The following is a 22,000-nucleotide window of genomic DNA, read 5'->3' on the forward strand; positions in this document are numbered from 1 at the left end:
AGGGTTAAATATGTGTCCCCCACAAAAATATAAGAAAATATATATATATTTCCTGGGCTTTCTTATATCTCCTAGATATAGACCTCTTTCTGTGTTTGCAAACATTGCCGCATGAGGGGGATGCATGCAAGTTGGTGGAAGAACACAGGGGAGTTCTTATAAAACGCCAGCAGAAAAAGCCTCTATTTACATGTTGCTTATGAGTGCATTTCACACTACTTTTGGATTATAATTGGATTTTAAGGCTCATATGAATGTTCTGCTTAATATAATGTTTTTGTTATCATCGCAAATCAACTGCATTATACTTAGAAAACACTTCAACTTCAACCAGTAAAATGTCTCTTGGCTAGCTTTTGCTACATCTATGTCAATGAGTGTTAGCATTCTAGCTAACAACTGCTGCATCCAAAATAGTTATTTTGCAAAGATCACAACCAAATATAATCTTAGCGACTGTTCATGCAATAATCAGAACATCATTGTAAGCGTATGAGAACACCAAAAAGTTATTTTGTTTACAAGTAATAAAAACTTAAATCTAGGCTATGTTGAATGGGTGCAGATGGCAATGGCTTTCTTACTGTAGCCTAGAGTCTCGCCTAACGCCAGTGTGTCGTGTACTGGAAAGGGATAGACACTTCAAAACCATATTCCTTATGATGTATTTTTTACTGTATTTTTTGCCATTTATGAATGTATTAAACAATATGTTTCTATGGGCTATAGTAGTAAAGGCTAAACTCAATATTTTTATCAAATCATTTTGTGATTTTTGGGGCGGATACCTAAAGGGGTCATAAAATCTAAATCAAATAACTAAATGATCCACAGTATGACCATCTTAAAACAATTCCATATGTTAGCTTAGTACCCCCCCAACGGCTTAGACTTGGTTTAAGGTATTGTGTGGTTGGATGGGTGGGTGGCCATACAACATGAATCTCATCACGGACAACGTTAGTATTTTAGCTAATTAGCAACTTTAACCCTAACCTTAACCCCTAACCTGTAACCTAGCTAACGTTAACCACCTAGTTAACGTTAGCATTAGACACCTAGCCACCTAGCTAACACTAGCCACAACAAATTGGAATTCGTAACCAGTGCTTGACTTGGGCCGGAGCTGTCCGGAGCGTCGGACCGGCATCTCAAATGTTTTGAGGTGCATGCCGGCTCCTCTATAAAACAAAGTAGCCTATTGCCGGCCCAGGTTCACACACAGAGACAAAAAAAGTTGATCAAAGCGGAATGAAGGTGGGATCTGCATTGAATAGCAATGGAGAGTGGGCATTCATTTCCTGATTCTGCTTTGTTCAAGTTTATTTGCCGCTAGTCTGTGAATCTATGCGTGACAGTAGGCTGTTCAAGATTGCACACATTGAAAAGGTTCCAGCCTGAATGCGCATGAAGCGCTGTTCCAAATGGTCAAATTCGGGTTTGTAAGGTCATGAAAAGTTATGGAAATGAGTTTAATGAGTTTGTTAATGTAATTCATGATCATTCACATATTATCAACCACTTAAAAACCTATGTCAACCATTATCAGAATGACCCTTCAGTGCATGTCTGTGTGTGTTGCATGTGTGTCTGTAGGAGTGGGCCATTGCCCGAGGAGAGAGAGAACACTACATTTCAGCAGCAGGTATAAAATAAGTACAGACTAACTAGCAGTTATCTCGCTAGTTAACTATAGTTAACTAGATACGTATCCATTTGATCCCTGATTCATTAAATGACGGAATCATTTTATAAAGACAACAAATATTTGGTTGTAATGTTGCAATATTTTACTGTATATCAAGAGTGGCAACCATCCTCCAGGGTAGCTACTTGGTATGCAGGCTTTTGTTCAAGCCCTGGACGAACCACATTTGTATTTTGTATTTATTAAGGATCCCCATTGGCTTGGGTTCCAGCAACATTAAGGCAGTTATATACATTTGAAAACATTACATGACATTACATAGCACTTTACCCCATACATTTAGTGTGTTCCCTCAGGCCACTACTCCGCTATCACATATTTACAGTACAACATCCATGTGTACGTGTGTGTAGAGTGCGTGTCTTATCATGTGTATATGTGTCTGTGCCTGTGTGTGTGTGTCTCTTCACAGTCCCTGCTGTTCCATAAGGTGTATTTGTATCAGTTTTTTTAATCTGATTCTACTGCTAGCATCAGTTACCTGATGTAGAATAGAGTTCCATGTAGTCATGGCTCTATGTAGTACTGTGCGCCTCTCATAGTCTGTTCTTGACTTAAAGATTGTGAAGTGACCTCTGGTGGCATGTCTTCTGTGGTATGCATGGGTGTCTGAGCTGTGATAATATTTTAACCTGTTAGGGCTAGGGGGCAGTATTGACACGGCCGGATAAAAAACGTACCCGATTTAATCTGGTTACTACTCCTGCCCAGTAACTAGAATATGCATATAATTATTGGCTTTGGATAGAAAACACCCTAAAGTTTCTAAAACTGTTTGAATGGTGTCTGTGAGTATAACAGAACTCATATGGCAGGCCAAAACCTGAGAAGATTCCATGCAGGAAGTGGCCTGTCTGACAAGCTGTGTTTCATCTTGGCTCTTTTTATTGAAGACTGAGGATCTTTGCTCTAACGTGACACTTCCTACGGCTCCCATAGGCTCTCAGAACCCGGGAAAAAGCTGAACGATATCGAGGCAGCCTCTGGCTGAAACACATTATCGCTTTTGGCAAGTGGCCGATCAGAGTACTATGGGCTTAGGCGCGTGCCTGAGTCAACCGAATGCTTTATTTTCTTTCGTCTGTTTACCTAAACGCAGATTCCCGGTCGGAATATTATCGCTTTTTTATGAGAAAAATGGCATAAAAATTTATTTTAAACAGCGGTTGACATGCTTCGAAGTACGGTAATGGAATATTTAGAATTTTTTTGTCACGAATTGCGCCATGCTCGTCACCCTTATTTACCCTTTCGGATAGTGTCTTGAACGCACGAACAAAACGCCGCTGTTTGGATATAACTATGGATTATTTTGAACCAAACCAACATTTGTTATTGAAGTAGAAGTCCTGGGAGTGCATTCTGACGAAGACAGCAAAGGTAATAACATTTTTCTTATAGTAAAGGACATATCGAGTGCATAGAGGAGTTCTGTATCTATAATTCTTAAAATAATTGTTATGCTTTTTGTGAACGTTTATCGTGAGTAATTTAGTAAATTCACCGGCAGTGTTCGGTGGGAATGCTAGTCACATGCTAGTCACATGCTAATGTAAAAAGCTGGTTTTTGATATAAATATGAACTTGATTGAACAAAACATGCATGTATTGTATAACATAATGTCCTAGGGTTGTCATCTGATAAAGATCATCAAAGGTTAGGGCTGCATTTAGCTGTGGTTTGGGTTTATGTGACATTATATGCTAGCTTGAAAAATGGGTGTCTGATTATTTCTGGCTGGGTACTCTGCTGACATAATCTAATGTTTTGCTTTCGTTGTAAAGCCTTTTTGAAATCGGACAGTGTGGTTAGATTAACGAGAGTCTTGTCTTTAAAATGGTGTAAAATAGTCATATGTTTGAAAAATTGAAGTTTTTGCATTTGAGGTTTTTGAATAACGCGCCACGGGATTACACTGGCTGTTACGTAGGTGGGACGATTTGGTGCCACCTACCCTAGAGAGGTTAAACAGACACCTCGGTGCAATCAGCATGTCAACACTTCTTACAAAACAAGTAGTGATGAAGTCAATCTCTCCTCCACTTTGAGCCATGAGAGATTTACATGTATATTATTAATATTAGCTCTTCGTGTCACAGGCCGGCTCATAGCCTGTGGCAAAAAGGAGGAGACATCGACAACAGGTATAGGCCAATTCAAAAAGTTCTTTATTATAAAACAAAACTATTAACTCTAAACAAAGAAAAAGGAATGAGGTGTGGAAATGTCATAATGTAGAGTGTATGTAAAGTGCATGGATGCGTGAATATGTGTGTGTGAACATGACTGAGTGGAAACTAAATAAACCAACAAAGTAACAAACAAAACATCATCATACCTGGAGGAGCAGGGAGAGAGAGAGCAAGCCAGAAGAGAGAGAGGTTAGTGGAGCAGTTGGTTAAATACCCTGAGCCCAGGTGGCTCCAATCACACCAGCTCCAATCACTAACGACCCTCCTCTGCCTGCAGGAGGAACCGCCCCTGCACTGCAGAGGAGGAGCCGTGACAAAGGACCAGCAGTGCTGCCCTGTTCTGAGCCAATTGACATTTTCTAAGGTCCGTCTTTGTGGCACCTGACCACAAGACTGAACAGTAGTCCAGGTGCTACAAAACTAGAGCCTGTAGGACCTGTTTTGTTGATAGTGTTGTTAAAAAGGCAGAGCAACGCTTTATTATGGACAGACTTTTCCCCATCTTAGCTACTGTAGTATCAACATGTTTTGACCATGACAGTTTACAATCCAGGTTTACATCAAGCAGTTTAGTCACCTCAACTTGCTCAATTTCCACATTATTTATTACAAGATTTAGTTGAGGTTTAGGATTTTGTGAATGATTAGTCCCAAATACAATGCTTTTAGTTTTTGAAATATTTAGGACTAACTTATTACTTTCCACCCACTCTGAAACTAACTGCAGCTCTTTATTATGTACAGCAGTGATTTCACTCGCTGTTGTAGCTGACATGTATAGTGTTGAGTCATCCGCATACATAGACACATTGGCTTTACTCAAGGCCAGTGGCATGTCATTAGTGAAGATTTTAAAAAGTAAGGGGCCTAGACAGCTGCCCTGGGGAATTCCTGACTCTACCTGGATTATGTTGGAGAGGCTTCCATTAAAGAACGCCCTCTGTGTTCTGTTAGACAGGTAACTCTTTATCCACAATATAGCAGAGTGTGTAAAGCCATAACACATTTTTCCATCAGTAGACCATGATCGATAATGTCAAAAGCCGCACTTAGGTCTAACAAAACAACTCCCACAGTCTTTTTGTCATAAATTTTTCTCAGGCAATCATCAGTCATTTTGTGTAAGTGTCGTGCTTGTTGAATGTCCTTCCCTATAAGTGTTCTGACAGTATGTTGTCATTTTGTTTACAGTAAAATAGCATTGTATTTGGTCCAAAAGTTTACTAAGGGATGGTAACAGGCTGATTGGTTGGCTATTTGAGCCAGTAAAAGGGGCTTTAATATTCTTGGGTAGCGGAACTGTTTTTGCTTACCTCCAGGCCTGAGGGCACACACTTTCTAGTAGGCTTACATTGATTATGGCAAATAGAAGTGGCAATATCATCCGCTATTATCCTCAGTAATTTTCCATCGAAGTTGTCAGACCCTGGTGGCTTGTCATTGATGATAGACAAAAAAAAGAATCACTTCTTCCACACTCACTTTACGGAATTCAAAATTACAATGCTTGTCTTTCATAATTTGAGCAGTTATACTTGGATGTGTAGTGTCAGCATTTGTTGCTGGCATGTCATGCCTGTTTGCTAATCTTGCCAATGAAAAAAATCATTAAAGTAATTGGCTATATCAGTAGGTTTTGTGATGAATGAGCCATCTAATTCAATGGGTTTGCCTTTTTGCCCAGAAATTTCATTTAAGATGCTCCAAAGCTTTTTACTATCATTCTTTGTCATTTATCTTTGTTTCATAGTGTAGTTTCTTCTTCGTTTTATTCAGTTTAGTCACGTTTTCTCAATTTGCGGTACAATTGTGCAGCCAGACTTATTTGACATTCCTTTTGCCTCATCCCTCTCAACCATACCATTTTTAAATTCCACATCAATCCAAGGGAATGTAACAGTTTTTTACAGTCATTTTCTTAATGGGTGAATGCTTATTAGTAACTGAAATAAACAATTTCATAAATGTATCAAGTGCAGTGTCTGGTTGCTACTCATAGTCCCCGCGATATGCAAATTTTCAGGGAAGTCAGGAACCAATATACACAGTCAGTTAGGAAAGCAAAGGCTAGCTTTTTCAAACAGAAATTTGCATCCTTCAGCACTAATTCCAAACGTTTGGGACACTGTAAAGTCAGTGGAGAATAAGAGCACCGCCTCCCAGCTGCCCACTGCACTGAGACTAGGAAACAATGTCACCACCGATAAATCCACAATAATCGAGAATTTCAATAAGCATTTCTCTCCAGACAGCTGATGTTCTGAAAGAGCTGCAAAATCTGGATCCCTACAAATCAGCTGGGCTAGACAATCTGGACCATCTCTTCCTAAAATGATCTGCCGCCATTGTCCTATTACTAGTCTGTTCAACCTCTCTTTTGTATTGTCTGAGATTCTTAAAGATTGGAAAGCGGCCACAGTCATCCCCCTCTTCACTCTAGACCCAAACTGTTACAGACCTATAACCATCCTGCCCTGCCTTTCTAGTCTTCTAAAGCCAAGTGAACAAACAGATCAACGACCATTTCGAATCCCACCGTACCTTCTCCGCTATGCAATCCGGTTTACGAGCTGGTCATGGGTGCACCTCAGCCACGCTCAAGGTCCTAAACGATATCATAATCGGCATCGATAAAAGACAGTACTGTGCAGCTGTCTTCATCGACCTGGCCAAGGCTTTTGACTCTGTCAATCACCGTATTCTTATCGGCAGACTCAACAGCCTTGGCTTCTCTAATGACTGCCTCGCCTGGTTCACTAACTACTTCTCAGATAGAGTTCAGTATGTCAAATCAGAGGGCCTGTAGTCCGGACATCTGGCAGTCTCTATGGGGTGCCGCAGGGTTCAATTCTCGGGACGACTCTTTTCTCTGTATATGTCTATGATGTCATTCTTGCTGCGGGTGATTCTTTGATCCACCTCTACGCAGATGACACCATTCTGTACATCTGGCCTTTCTTTGGACACTGTGTTAACAAATCTCCAAACGGGCATCGACGCCATACAACTCTCCTTCCATGGCCTCCAACTGCTCTTAAATGCAAGTAAAACAAAAAGCATGCTCTTCAACCAATCGATGCCCGCACCAGCCCGCCCGACTAGCATCACTACTCTGGACGGTTCTGACTTACAATATGTGGACAACTATAAATACCTAGGTGTCTGGCTAGACTGTAAACTCGCCTTCCAGACTCATATTAAGCATCTCCAATCCCAATTTAAATCTAGAATCGGCTTCCTATTTCGCAACAATGCATCCTTCACTCATGCTGCCAAACATACCCTCGTAAAACTGACTATCCTACCGATCCTTGACTTCAACAATGTCATTTACAAAATAGCCTCCAACACTCTACTCAGCAAACTGGATACTGTCTATCACAGTACCATCCGTTTTGTCACCAAAGCCCCATATATTACCAATCACTGCGACCTGTATGCTCTCGATGGCTTGTCCTCGCTACTTATTTGTCGCCAAACCCACTGGCTCCAGGTCATCTATAAGTCTTTGCTAGGTAAAGCTCTGCCCTATCTCAGCTCACTGGTCACCATAGCAACACCCACACATAGCATGCGCTCCAGCAGGTATATTTCACTGGTCATCCCCAAAGCCAACACTTCCCTTGGCCGCTTTTCCTTCCAGTTCTCTGCTGCCAATGACTGGAACGAACTGCAAAAATCACTGAAGTTGGAGACTTATATCTCCCTCACTAACTTTAAGCGTCAGCTGTCAGAGCAGCTTACCGATCTCTGCAGCTGTACCAACCAACTTACCTACCTCATCCCCATATTTGTTTTAGTTTTTCTGCTCTTTTGCACACCAGTATTTCTACTTGCACATCCTCTTCTGCACATATATCACTCCAGTGAAAATTGCTAAATTGTAATTACTTAGCCACTATGACCTATTTATTACCTTAATTACTTACTTAATTTGCACACACTGTATACGCCTTTTTCCATTGTGTTATTGACTGTACGTTTGTTTATCCCATATGTGTTGTTGTTTTTGTCGCACTGCTTTGCTTTATCTTGGCCAGGTCACAGTTGTAAATGGCCTACCTGGTTAAATAAAGGTGAAATATTTATTTTTATTTTTAACTACACACAACAGACCAACAATTATTCTTTACATCAACAACATAGGAATCACTACAAAAATGATTGTATACACTATATTAGGCCCAGCCCTTGGAACTTTGGTTTTCCTAGATATGGCTACTATATTTTGATCACTACATCCAATGGATTTGGATACTGCTTTAAAGCAAAGTTCTGCAGCATTAACAAAGATGTGATCAATACATGTTGATGATTTAATTCCTGTGCTGTTTGTAACTACCCTGGTAGGTCGACTGATAACCTGAACCAGGTTGCAGGCACTAGTTACAGTTTGAAGCTTTTTCTTGAGTGGGCACCTTGATGAAAGCAAGTCAATATTTAAATCACCCAGAAAATATACCTCTCTGTTGATATCACATACATTGTCAAGCATTTCACACGTGATCCACATTATAGCCTAAACATCTGTGCTCAATAGGACCTTGATAAGCAGACTTGGATATTTCAGGGCTGGATCAAAAGCCAAGCCTGCACACCCAGGTGCTCTCCAGATGGAGGGTTGACAACATGTGAGTAACAGTGCAGTTCTACTTTGTGGGGGGTTAAGTGCCTTGATCAGGGGCACAACAGCATTAGATGGTTCACCTACATTGGATCAGACACAGCAGCCTTCCAGTGTCAATAATGCTTAATTTTTCATGTAGGCTATAATACTAGCCATGAAAATTTGGTTAAATTACATGGAGTCATGTGTATAAACATTTAACAGTGAATAATCAGAGGTCTCTATGGTATAGTGTCATTTGTGAATTTTGGTGAAAATACTTAGATGAAGACAGCTCCTGGATGAAGACAGCTCCTGCACTTCTTTCATCCCAAGTCAAGCACTGTTTGTAACATATCATATGTTTTGCAGATATTATACGAATTGCAATTTGTAACATATTGTACGAAATGGATGATGGACATGCAAATTAATACATACCATACGAAACCTGACATATCATGCTATTTGTAGTGTCCCGGATTTACATTTACTATGTTACATCTACTGCTGAGTCCAGGTTGAAACCCAGGACCAGGCACTAAATCCATTGGCTATGTTGTCTGAAAACCTCTACCTGTTTAGCCTTAAAGGAGTCCACCACCAATTTCCACCTCCCACACCTCTGCAAGAAGACACGATTCCATCCACCTGTCCATCATCCATTTACATATTTACATAACAGCCTACAGTCGGGTCACTACAATATGCAGATACAGATTGCACCTTCAAACAATTTTTGAGTTTTGAGTAGGTCTACACATCACCTATTGATGATCAATCGGCCTATAATGAATTGATACAATTATTCAATGCCATGTAAAAATGGTTAACAATGATTTTTTAATGCCAAAAACCCTATTGTAGCGACCCCATTAAGAGGTTCAGACTTCTTGCTATAACGGTTAAGCTGTTTGCTTGACAATCGCTTGACCCGGAGTCGTGTCCCGGTCGGGACTACCCCGCTAATTTGTTACATTGGTGTCAGAAGTGAAACAGCAGCCGTGAGGCCATCAGAGAGGCGTGTACAGGTGACAGACTTGACATATAGAATACAATATAGTGCAGTATCTGTCATAAGTTTTCACATATCAGTATGGCTTATAAAGGAACATTGATTGATACATACTGTATCTGTTTTGCAGGATATACTGTCTGAATTGGGCTACTATGCTTTTCTATTAGCCTAGTGTCATATCTGATGTGCTTCTGGTTCTGCGTCATTTGCTTTGGGGTATTAGGCTGAGTATCTCCGGATACTGGAGTGAGTAGTCGTGCTGGACTTCGCTCCGCGGATAATATTACATTTCATTACATTACAACGGAACGATTTGATTTCATTAGCTAGCTAGCTACATAGTTGTCTTTGCTGTCTTTGTATCAAGGATAAAGGTGTAGCTTTGAGAAACTAACAAGGTTAGCTAGCCAGCTGTATTCGTTCGCAGCGACGCAGTTTTCCAAACGGCGTCAACACCACAACACCACAGCCACTGCTAGCTAGCCAACTTACCAACTAGCAGTACTGTAGAAACTAAATACATTACAACGGAACGATTTGATTAGTGTAATGTTAGCTAGCTACATAGTTGTCTTTGTATCAAAGATAAAGGTAAACGCAGCCATTGCTAGCTAGCCAACTCTACCAGCTAGCAGTACTGTATCATTTTTAGTCAATAAGATTTTTGCAACGTAAGCTTAACTTTCTGAACTTTCGAGATGTGTAGCCCACTTGTGTAGCTAGCAGGACTGACTTTGTGTTACCTAGCCAACGTTTAATTACTTCTGCGTTATGAAAGGAACTAGACACGGACACGAATGATCCATTGGTAGTTTGTTGTAACCAAGTATTGGTGCGAACCGTGTGTTATTGGATGCTAGCATGCTAGTTAGCTACGGCGTCATAGGATACGGTGCACTGGGTGGGTTTCGCGGAAGAATACTGTACCAAGTTATCTAGCTGAATAAACTAAGTTTGAGCCTATTCCTGGAAACATTGAACCACTGTAGTTTACATCAATTATAATTTCTAAAGTGGAAATTGGAAAAGTTTTATATATGAGTGTTTCAGTGAATGGTTAGTGAGGGAGGCCCTGCTCTCTCGCTTCCCCAGTTGTTTAATTAATTTTCATTCCAATCTCCTTTGCATTAGCGTAGCCTCTCCTGTAGCCTGTCAACTATGTGTCTGTCTATCCCTATTCTCTCCTCTCTGCACAGGCCATACAAACGCTTCACACCGCGTGACCGCTGCCAATCTAACCTGGTGGTCCCAGCGCACACGACCCACGTGGAGTTCCAGGTCTCCGGCAGCCTCTGGAACTGCCGGTCTGCGGACAACAAGGCAGAGTTCATCTCAGCCTATGCTATCCTCCAGTCCCTCGACTTCTTGGCGCTGACGGAAACATGGATTACCACAGAAAACACTGCTACCCCTACTGCTCTCTCCTCGTCTGACCACGTGTTCTTGCACACCCCGAGAGCTTCTGGTCAGCGGGGTGGTGGCACTGGGATCCTCATCTCTCCCAAGTGGACATTCTCTCTTTCTCCCCTGACCCATCTGTCTATCTCCTCCTTTGAATTCCATGCTGTCACAGTTACCAGCCCTTTCAAGCTTAACATCCTTATCATTTATCGCCCTCCAGGTTCCCTTGGAGAGTTCCTCAATGAGCTTGACACCTTGATAAGTTCCTTTCCTGAGGATGGCTCACCCCTCACAGTTCTGGGTGACTTTAACCTCCCTACGTCTACCTTTGACTCATTTCTCTCTGCCTCCTTCTTTCCACTCCTCTCCTCTTTTGACCTCACCCTCTCACTGTCCCCCCCTACTCACAAGGCAGGCAATACGCTTGACCTCATCTTTACTAGATGCTGTTCTTCTACTAATCTCACTGCAACTCCCCTCCAAGTCTCCGACCACTACCTTGTATCCTTTTCCTTCTTGCTCTCCTCCAACACTACTCACTCTGCCCCTACAAGGATGGTATTGCGCCGTCGCAACCTTCGCTCTCTCTCTCCTGCTACTCTCTCCTCTTCCATCCTATCATCTCTTCCCTCTGCTCAATCCTTCTCCAACCAATCTCCTGATTCTGCTTCCTCAACCCTCCTCTCCTCCCTTTCTGCATCCTTTGACTGTCTATGTCCCCTATCCTCCCGGCCGGCTCGGTCCTCCCCTCCTGCTCGATGGCTTGACGACTCATTGCGAGCTCACAGAACAGGGCTCCAGGCAGCCGAGCGGAAATGGTGGAAAACTAGCCTCCCTGCGGACCTGGCATCTTTTCACTTCCTCCTCTCTACATTTTCTTCCTCTGTTTCTGCTGCTAAAGCCACTTTCTACCATTCTAAATTCCAAGCATCTGCCTCTAACCCTAGGAAGCTCTTTGCCACCTTCTCCTCCCTCCTGAATCCTCCTCCCCCTCCCCCCCTCCTCCCTCTCTGCGGATGACTTCGTCAACCATTTTGAAAAGAAGGTTGACGACATCCGATCCTCGTTTGTTAAGTCAAACGACACCGCTGGTCCTGCTCACATTGCCCTACCCTATGCTTTGACCTCTTTCTCCCCTCTCTCTCCAGATGAAATCTTGCGACTTGTGACGGCCGTCCGCCCAACAACCTGCCCGCTTGACCTTATCCCCTCCTCTCTTCTCCAGACCATTTCCGGAGACCTTCTCCCCTACCTCACCTCGCTCATCAACTCATCCTTGACCACTGGCTACGTCCCTTCCGTCTTCAAGAGAGCGAGAGTTGCACCCCTTCTCAAAAAACCTACACTCGATCCCTCCGATGTCAACAACTACAGACCAGTATCCCTTCTTTCTTTTCTCTCCAAAACTCTTGAGCGTGCCGTCCTTGGCCAGCTCTCTTGCTATCTCTCTCAGAATGACCTTCTTGATCCAAATCAGTCAGGTTTCAAGACTGGTCATTCAACTGAGACTGCTCTTCTCTGTGTCACGGAGGCTCTCCGCACTGCTAAAGCTAACTCTCTCTCCTCTGCTCTCATCCTTCTAGACCTATCTGCTGCCTTTGATACTGTGAACCATCAGATCCTCCTCTCCACCCTCTCCGAGTTGGGCATCTCCGGCATGGCTCACTCTTGGATTGCGTCCTACCTGACAGGTCGCTCCTACCAGGTGGCGTGGCGAGAATCCGTCTCCGTACCACGTGCTCTCACCACTGGTGTCCCCCAGGGCTCAGTTCTAGGCTCTCTCCTATTCTCGCTATACACCAAGTCACTTGGCTCTGTCATATCCTCACATGGTCCCTCCTATCATTGGTACACAGACGACACACAATTAATCTTCTCCTTCCCCATTCTGGCGAATCGCATCTCTACATGTCTGGCAGACATATCAGTGTGGATGACAGATCACCACCTCAAGCTGAACCTCGGCAAGACGGAGCTGCTCTTCCTCCCGGGGAAGGACTGCCCGTTCCATGATCTCGCCATCACGGTTGACAACTTCATTGTGTCCTCCTCCCAGAGTGCTAAGAGCCTTGGCGTGACCCTGGACAACACTCTGTCGTTCTCCGCTAACATCAAGGCGGTGACCCGATCCTGTAGGTTCATGCTCTACAACATTCGCAGAGTACGACCCTGCCTTACACAGGAAGCGGCGCAGTCCTAATCCAGGCACTTGTCATCTCCCGTCTGGATTACTGCAACTCGCTGCTGGCGAGGCTCCCTGCCTGTGCCATTAAACCCTTACAACTCATCCAGAACGCCGCAGCCCGTCTGGTGTTCAACCTTCCCAAGTTCGCTCACGTCACCCCGCTCCTCCACACACTCCACTGGCTTCCAGTTGAAGCTCGCATTTGCTACAAGACCATGGTGCTTGCCTACGGAGCTGTGAGGGGAACGGCACCTCCCTACCTTCAGGCTCTGATCAGTCCCTACACCCAAAGAAGGGCACTGCGTTCATCCACCTCTGGCCTGCTCGCCTCCCTACCTCTGCGGAAGCACAGTTCCCGCTCAGCCCAGTCAAAACTGTTTGCTGCTCTGGCACCCCAATGGTGGAACAAGCTCCCTCACGACGCCAGGACAGCGGAGTCAATCCCCACCTTCCATAGACACCTGAAACCCCACCTCTTTAAGGAATACCTGGGATAGGATAAAGTAATCCTTCTAACCCCCCACCCCCAAAAAAGATATAGATGTACTATTGTAAAGTGGTTGTTCGACTAGATATCATAAGGTGAATGCACCAATTTGTACGTCGCTCTGGATAAGAGCGTCTGCTAAATGACGTAAATGTAAATGTATCTGTAAAGCACTTTGTGACAACCGTTAATGTAAAAAGAGCTTTGTAAAATAAATGTGATCGTTTGACTATCAGAATTCCACACCTGAAGTTACCCCTGGATTGGTATTCTAATCTATACTATTCTATTTGAGTTCAGAAATGCAAACACTCCGTAGCCCTAACCATCACCCTTCTAAAGGTTCTCTGGTGTTACAACGACTGCAGCCGTGGCCCGCTAGCTGTCTAGAGCATATCGGACTGTTAGCTTAAGAGACCCAACGGACAAATTCTTTGGCCACTATAACTATTTTGCCAATTGGCCTCGACCCTTTTACCACACGGAGCCCTGCTGATCCACGATGACTGGTCTGCCGACGTAACAGCAAGAGGGGGCTACAACTGACTTCTTCCATCGCGACGTCCCTCTAAGGCCCTTTTGCTAGCCCGCTAGCTGCCTGAAACCCCGTGTCTCCAGCCCGCCAAGCCACTCACTGGACCCCTATGATCACCCGGCTACGCATGCCTCTCCCTAATGTCGATATGCCTTGTCCATCGCTGTTTTGGTTAGTATTTATTGCCTTATTTCACTGTAGAGCCTCTATCCCAGCTCAATACTCCTTAGTTAACCCTTTAGTTCCACCTCCCACACATGCGGTGACCTCACCTGGTTTAAATGATGTTCCTAGAGACAATATCTCTCTCATCATCACTCAATGCATAGGTCTACCTCAACTGTATTCACATCCTACCATACCTTTGTCTGTACATTATGCCTTGAATCTATTCTACCGTGCCCAGATACCTGCTCCTTTTACTCTGTTCCGAACGTACTAGACGACCAGTTCTTATAGCCTTTAGCCATACCCTTATCCTACTCCTCCTCTGGTGATGTAGAGGTTAATCCAGGCCCTGCAGTACCTAGCTCCACTTCCATTCGCAAGGCGCTCTCATTTGTTGACTTCTGTAACCGTAAAAGCCTTGGTTTCTTGCATGTTAACATTAGAAGCCTCCTCCCTAAGTTTGTTTTATTCACTGCATTAGCACAGTCAGCCAACCCAGATGTCCTAGCCGTGTCTGAATCCTGGCTTAGGAAGAACACCAAAAACCCTGAAATGTCCATCCCTAACTATGACATTTTCCGACAAGATAGAACTGCCAAAGGGGGCGGAGTTGCAATCTACTGCAGAGAGAGCCTACAGAGTTCTGTCTTACTATCCAGGTCTGTGCCCAAACAATTTGAGCTTCTACTTTTAAAAATCCACCTTTCCAGAAACAAGTCTCTCACCGTTGCTGCTTGCTATAGACCACCTTCTGCCCCCAGCTGTGCCCTAGACACCATATGTGAATTGATTGCCCCCCATCTATCTTCAGAGCTCGTGCTGTTAGGTGACCTAAACTGGGACATGCTTAACACCCCGGCAATCCTACAATCTAAGATTGATGCCCTCAATCTCACACAAATTATCAATGAACCCACCACACGGGCACCCTCATAGATATCATCCTAACCAACCTGCCCTCCAAATACACCTCTGCTGTCTTCAGCACCCCTCATCACTGTCAAACAATCCCTAAAACACTTCAGCGAGCAGGCCTTTCTAATCGACCTGGCCCGGGTATCATGGAAGGATATTGACCTCATTCTGTCAGTAGAGGATGCCTGCTTATTCTTTAAAAGTGTTTTTCTCACCATCTTAAATAAGCATACCCCATTCAAAAAATGTAGAACCAGGAACAGATATAGCCCTTGGTTCACTCCAGACCTGACTGCCCTTGACCAGCACAAAAACATCCTGTGGCGGACTGCACTAGCATCGAATAGCCCCGCAATATGCAACTTTTCAGGGAAGTTAGGAACCAATATACCCCTACCCTGGTCAACAGCCCTATGCCCCCCACAGCAACTTGCCCAAGCCTCCCCATTTCTCCTTCACCCAAATCCAGATAGCAGATGTTCTGAAAGAGCTGCAAAATTTGGACTCCTACAAATCAGCCCGGCTAGACAATCTGGACCCTCTTTCTAAAATTGTCAGCCGAAATTATTGCAACCCCTATTACTAGCCTGTTCAACCTCTCTTTCGTATCGTCTGAGATCCCCAAAGATCGGAAAGCTGCCACGGTCATCCCCCTCTTCAAAGGGGGAGACACTCTAGACCCAAACTGCTACAGACCTATATCTATCCTACCCTGCCTTTCTAAGGTCTTCGATAGCCAAGTTAACAAACAGATCACCGACCATTTCGAATCCCACCGTACCTTCTCCGCTATGCAATCTGGTTTCCGAGCTGGTCATGGGTGCACCTCAGCCACGCTCAAGGTCCTAAACAACATCATAAGCACCATCGATAAGAGACAATACTGTGCAGCTGTATTCATCGACCTGGCCAAGGCTTTCAACTCTGTCAATCACCACATTCTTATCGGCAGACTCAACAGCCTTGGTTTCTCAAATGACTGCCTCGCCTGGTTCACCAACTACTTCTCAGATAGAGTTCAGTGTGTCAAATCAGAGGGCCTGTTGTCAGGACCTCTGGCAGTCTCTATGGGGGTGCCACAGGGTTCAATCCTCGTGCCAACTCTTTTCTCTGTATACATCAATGATGTCGTTCTTGCTGCGGGTGATTCTCTGATCCACGTCTACGCAGACAACACCATTCTGTATACTTCTGGCCCTTCTTTGGACACTGTGTTAACTAACCTCCAGACGAGCTTCAATGCCATACAACTCTCCTTCCGTGGCCTCCAACTGCTCTTAAATGCAAGTAAAACTAAATCAAATCAAATCAAATCAAATGTATTTTTATATAGCCCTTCGTACATCAGCTGATATTCTCAAAGTGCTGTACAGAAACCCAGCCTAAAACCCCAAACAGCAAGCAAAGCATGTGAAAGAAGCACGGTGGCTAGGAAAAACTCCCTAGGAAAAACTCCCTAGAAAGGCCAAAAACCTAGGAAGAAACCTAGAGAGGAACCAGGCTATGAGGGGTGGCCAGTCCTCTTCTGGCTGTGCAGGGTGGATATTATAACAGAACATGGTCAAGATGTTAAAATGTTCATAAATGACCAGCATGGTCAAATAATAATAATCATAGTAGTTGTCGAGGGTGCAACAAGCACGTCCGGTGAACAGGTCAGGGTTCCATAGCCGCAGGCAGAACAGTTGAAACTGGAGCAGCAGCACGGCCAGGTGGACTGGGGACAGCATACCAGGTAGTCCTGAGGCATGGTCCTAGGGCTCAGGTCCTCCGAGAGAAAGACAGAAAGAGAGAAAGAATTAGAGAGAGCATATTTAAATACACACAAGACACCGGATAAGACAAGAGAAATACTCCAGATGTAACAGACTGACCCTAGCCCCCCGACACATAAACTACTGCAGCATAAATACTGGAGGCTGAGACAGGAGGGATCAGAAGACACTGTGGCCCCATCCGATGATACCCCCGGACAGGGCCAAACAGGCAGGATATAACCCCACCCACTTTGCCAAAGCACAGCCCCCACACCACTAGAGGGATGTCTCCAACCACCAACTTACCGTCCTAAGACAAGGCCGAGTATAGCCCACAACGATCTCCGCCATGGCACAACCCAAGGGGGGGCGCCAACCCAGACAGGAAGACCACGTCAGTGACTCAACCCACTCAAGTGACGCACCCCTCCCATGGACGGCATGGAAGAACACCAGTAGGCCAGTGACTCAGCCCCTGTAAAAGGGTTAGAGGCAGAGAATCCCAGTGGAAAGAGGGGAACCGGCAAGGCAGAGACAGCAAGGGCGGTTCGTTGCTCCAGCCTTTCCGTTCACCTTCACACTCCTGGGCCAGACTATACTTAATCATAGGACCTACTGAAGAGATAAGTCTTCAGTAAAGACTTAAAGGTTGAGACTGAGTCTGCGTCTCTCACATTGGTAGGCAGACCATTCCATAAAAATGGAGCTCTATAGGAGAAAGCCCTACCTCCAGCCGTTTGCTTAGAAATTCTAGGGACAATTAGGAGGCCTGCGTCTTGTGACCGTAGCGTACGTGTAGGTATGTACGGCAGGACCAAATCGGAAAGATAGGTAGGAGCAAGCCCATGTAATGCTTTGTAGGTTAGCAGTAAAACCTTGAAATCAGCCCTTGCCTTAACAGGAAGCCAGTGTAGGGAGGCTAGCACTGGAGTAATATGATCACATTTTTTGGTTCTAGTCAGGATTCTAGCAGCCGTATTTAGCACTAACTGAAGTTTATTTAGTGCTTTATCCGGGTAGCCGGAAAGTAGAGCATTGCAGTAGTCCAGCCTAGAAGTAACAAAAGCATGGATTAATTTTTCTGCGTCATTTTTGGACAGAAAATGTCTGATTTTTGCAATATTACGTAGATGGAAAAAAGCTGTCCTTGAAACAGTCTTGATATGTTCTTCAAAAGAGAGATCAGGGTCCAGAGTAACGCCAAGGTCCTTCACAGTTTTAAATGCATGCTCTTCAAACGATCCCTGCCCACACGTCCATTATCACTACTCTGGACGGTTCTGACTTAGAATATGTGGACAACTACAAATACCTAGGTGTCTGGTTAGACTGTAAACCCTCCTTCCAGACTCACATTAAGCATCTCCAATCCCAAATTAAATCTAGAATCGGCTTCCTATTTCGCAACAAAGCATCCTTCACTCATGCTGCCAAACATACCCTCATAAAACTGACTATCCTACCAATCTTTGACTTCGGCGATGTCATTTACAAAATAGCCTCCATTACTCTAGTCAGCAAATTGGATGCAGTCTATCACAGTGCCATCCATTTTGTCACCAAAGCCCCATATACTACCCACCACTGCGACCTGTATGCTCTCGTTGGCTGGCCCTCGCAGCATATTCGTCGCCAAACCCACTGGCTCCAGGTCATCTATAAGTCTTTGCTAGGTAAACCCCCGCCTTATCTCAGCTCACTGGTCACCATAGCAGCACCCACACGTAGCACGTGCTCCAGTAGGTATATTTCACTGGTCACCACCATAGCCAATTCCCCCTTTGGCCGCCTTTCCTTTCAGTTCTCTGCTGCCAATGACTGGAACAAACTGCAAAAATCACTGAAGCTGGAAAATAATATCTCCCTCACTAGCTTTAAGCACCAACTGTCAGAGCAGCTCACAGATCACTGCCTTTGTACTTAGCCCATCTGTAAATAGCCCATCCAACTACCTCATCCCCTCATTGCTTTATCTTGGCCAGGTTGCAGTTGTAAATGAGAACTTGTTCTCAACTAGCCTACCTGGTTAAATAAAGGTGAAAAAATAAAAATAAAAAATTGCAGTGGTTCCCAACTAGGGGTAGAATGTCCTTGAGGGGCTACTTCAGGGGTACTTCAGGGTTACAGGGAAAGCAACATTCAGTTGGTGGTACAGTAAGCAAAAAAGGTTGGGAACCACTGAACTACCTTTAGAGAGAGGGTACCTTCAGAGAGTTAGATACAAGCCAGTAAGCAAATAAGCAAAGTTCACACACACCTTAACTTAAAGTTCTTTATGCATTGACCAAAGGTGTTACGTATACAGGTATCCTGTGTGTGTATCCTGTATGTGTATTTCTTTTCTGTCCTTCTCCTCCTCACAGGTGACAATCATCACTCCCCAATCAGTCATCAATCAGTCCCCAATCAGAAGACACCTGTTCCTTTTTCCTCAACCAATCACATCCCCTTTCCCTTGGTTTAAAAACCCAGTCAGTTGTTTTCTCCCCAGATCAATCTCTCTGTAGCTCATTCTCACGCTGTGTTCAATCTCTCTCTCTCTCTCTCTCTCTCTCTCTCTCTCTCTCTCTCTCTCTCTCTCTCTCTCTCTCTCTCTCTCTCTCTCTCTCTCTCTCTCTCTCTCTCTCTCTCTCTCTCTCTCTCTCTCTCTCTCTCTCTCTCTCTCTCTCTCTCTCTCTCTCTCTCTCTCTATAACTACATGTCACATTTGTTGGGTTATCCTGTGAGTATTGTTTTTTTGGTGGGAAAAGGGGGTACCAAGACAAGTCGCCCATGGGCATATATTACCCGTAGGTAAACGTTGTCTAAATACCCTAGTTGGAACTGGGCGGACCACCCACTGTATTTTTGGTTAGTTAGCTAGCTGTTGTTGAAGTAGGCTAGTCTAGTTTAGGGGTGTTTTGGATTATTGTTTCTTTGCTTGGGTCCAGATCAGCCCCTTTTCTCACACCCCATTACCGTGTGTTTAGTAATAAACCTTTAGAGTTTGACGGTAAATTTAAGTTGTCTGTGGTTTTTGTTCTCACTGTTACTTGTCACGATTATAATTTGCATGATTTATGTTACGGGTCTCGTCTCCATCCCCACTAGACTGCAAGGCCAAAAGGGATTCGTAACATAAGTGGGGGCTCATCCGGGATCTGTCATTACTGACACCCATGCCGCTCATGCAGATTGTGATAGTGGTTAGTTCAGTGTTGAGCGTCATAGCATTAGTGTTTGTTATTGGTTGGCTCTTGTGTTTTGGTGTAGTAGTTAAAGATGGCTACTTTTGTGAAATCCTTTTTGGATAACCCGTCGTGGGAGGTGTTTGATAAATGTCGTAAGATTAATTTAATGACCTTGGCAGACCATTTTTCATTGTCTATTTCACACAGTTTAGTTAAGGCGGAGGTTAAGAAACTAGAGTTAAATATTTTGTTAAAAGAGCAGGTGCTTGTGTTACCGCTGCCTGAGCCTACTACCCCTGTTAGGGATGTTGTGGCTCCAGTAAGCCCCTCGGTGTCTGAGACCGAGGGCGAGGCTAAAGCTCCAGCCACTTTGCCTCGTTTTGATCCCCTCTCCCCACTGTCAACCGGTGATGCCAGGAAGGATGTCCGTTCAATACAGTTCCAACTGAAGGCGGAAGAGAGAGCCCAAATTAGGCGAGAGAATCTCCAGTTGGAGATGTGTAAAATTGAGGCTGAAAGAGAACAGCGGCAGTTAGAAATGTGTAAAATAGAGGCAGAAAGAGAACAGCGGCAGGTGGATTTCAACATGCGCCAGATGGAACTGGAGGCAGAGACAGCGAGGCTAGCCTTCGTTCCTGCTGTGCCTGTTAGTGAGACGTCCTCACCAGCTGTAGCTTCCAACACGTTTAACATTAGTAGGCAGATTGCCTTGGTACCTTTGTTTAGAGAGTCAGAGGTTGACTCCTATTTTTGTGTATTTGAACGTATAGCATTGAAATGGCCTGAAGAAGTATGGTGTTTATTACTTCAGTGTAAACTAACTGGTAAAGCCCAAGAGGTTTTATCAGCGCTACCTTTGGAAGACAGTTTGAACTATGATGTGGTCAAAGCTACTGTTCTTCGTGCTTATGAGCTTGTGCCTGAGGCATACCGACAGAGATTGAGGTCTCATAGAAAGTCTGCTAGTAAGACTTATGTGGAATTTGCTAGAGACAAGGGAAATCTGTTTGATTCAAAATTTATCAAACAGATTTCCCTTGTCTCTAGCAAATTCCACATAAGTCTTTTAAAAAATATTTAACTCTCTAATCAGTAAGGTAACTTATTTCAACTCTCTCCGGGAGTTAATCTTGTTGGAAGAGTTTAAAAATTGCTTACCCAAACGCATTGTAGTTTACCTAAATGAACAGAAGGTATCCTCCCTGACAGAGGCGTCTGTGTTGGCAGACGAGTTTGTGTTGACGCACACGAGCGTGTTTTCGGCTCATACTGAGAGTAGAGCCACTGAGTTGCCTACTTTTAGTCCTAGTCGGCCAGTAGTATATCAAGCACGCCAGAAAAATGAGCGTTCCTGTTTCTATTGTCATAAAGTGGGACATATGATTGCTTCCTACTAAAACGCAAACAAGGGATGCCTATTTGTGCCAAGCCGCCAACAGGTGTTGGGCTAATTCGTACGGTTGTGAGGTCTGAAACGAAACAAGTGCCTCAGGGTAAATGTAGTTTGAAAGTCTCAGTACCCGACCGCAGTTACGAACCGTTCATTTTCGAGGGGTTTGTGTCCATAGCGAATGACGAAGCATCTCAGCGCCCGGTTAAAATCCTTAGAGATACTGGTGCGGCGCAGTCGTTTATATTGTCTGATGTGTTGCCCTTATCCGAAAATACATACTGTGGTTCCAGTGTGTTAGTTCAGGGTATTGAAATGGGTTTTGTCCCAGTGCCGTTGCACTTTGTGAATGTACACTCTGAGTTAAGTGGAATATTCAGAGTGGGGGTACGTCCTATGTTGCCAGTAAAAGGTGTGACCTTTATAATGGGTAACGATATTGCCGGAGGAAAGGTAGTACCCGTATT

This window comes from Salmo salar, chromosome ssa01, assembly GCF_905237065.1.
Source record: "Salmo salar chromosome ssa01, Ssal_v3.1, whole genome shotgun sequence".
Lineage (NCBI taxonomy): Eukaryota > Metazoa > Chordata > Actinopteri > Salmoniformes > Salmonidae > Salmo > Salmo salar.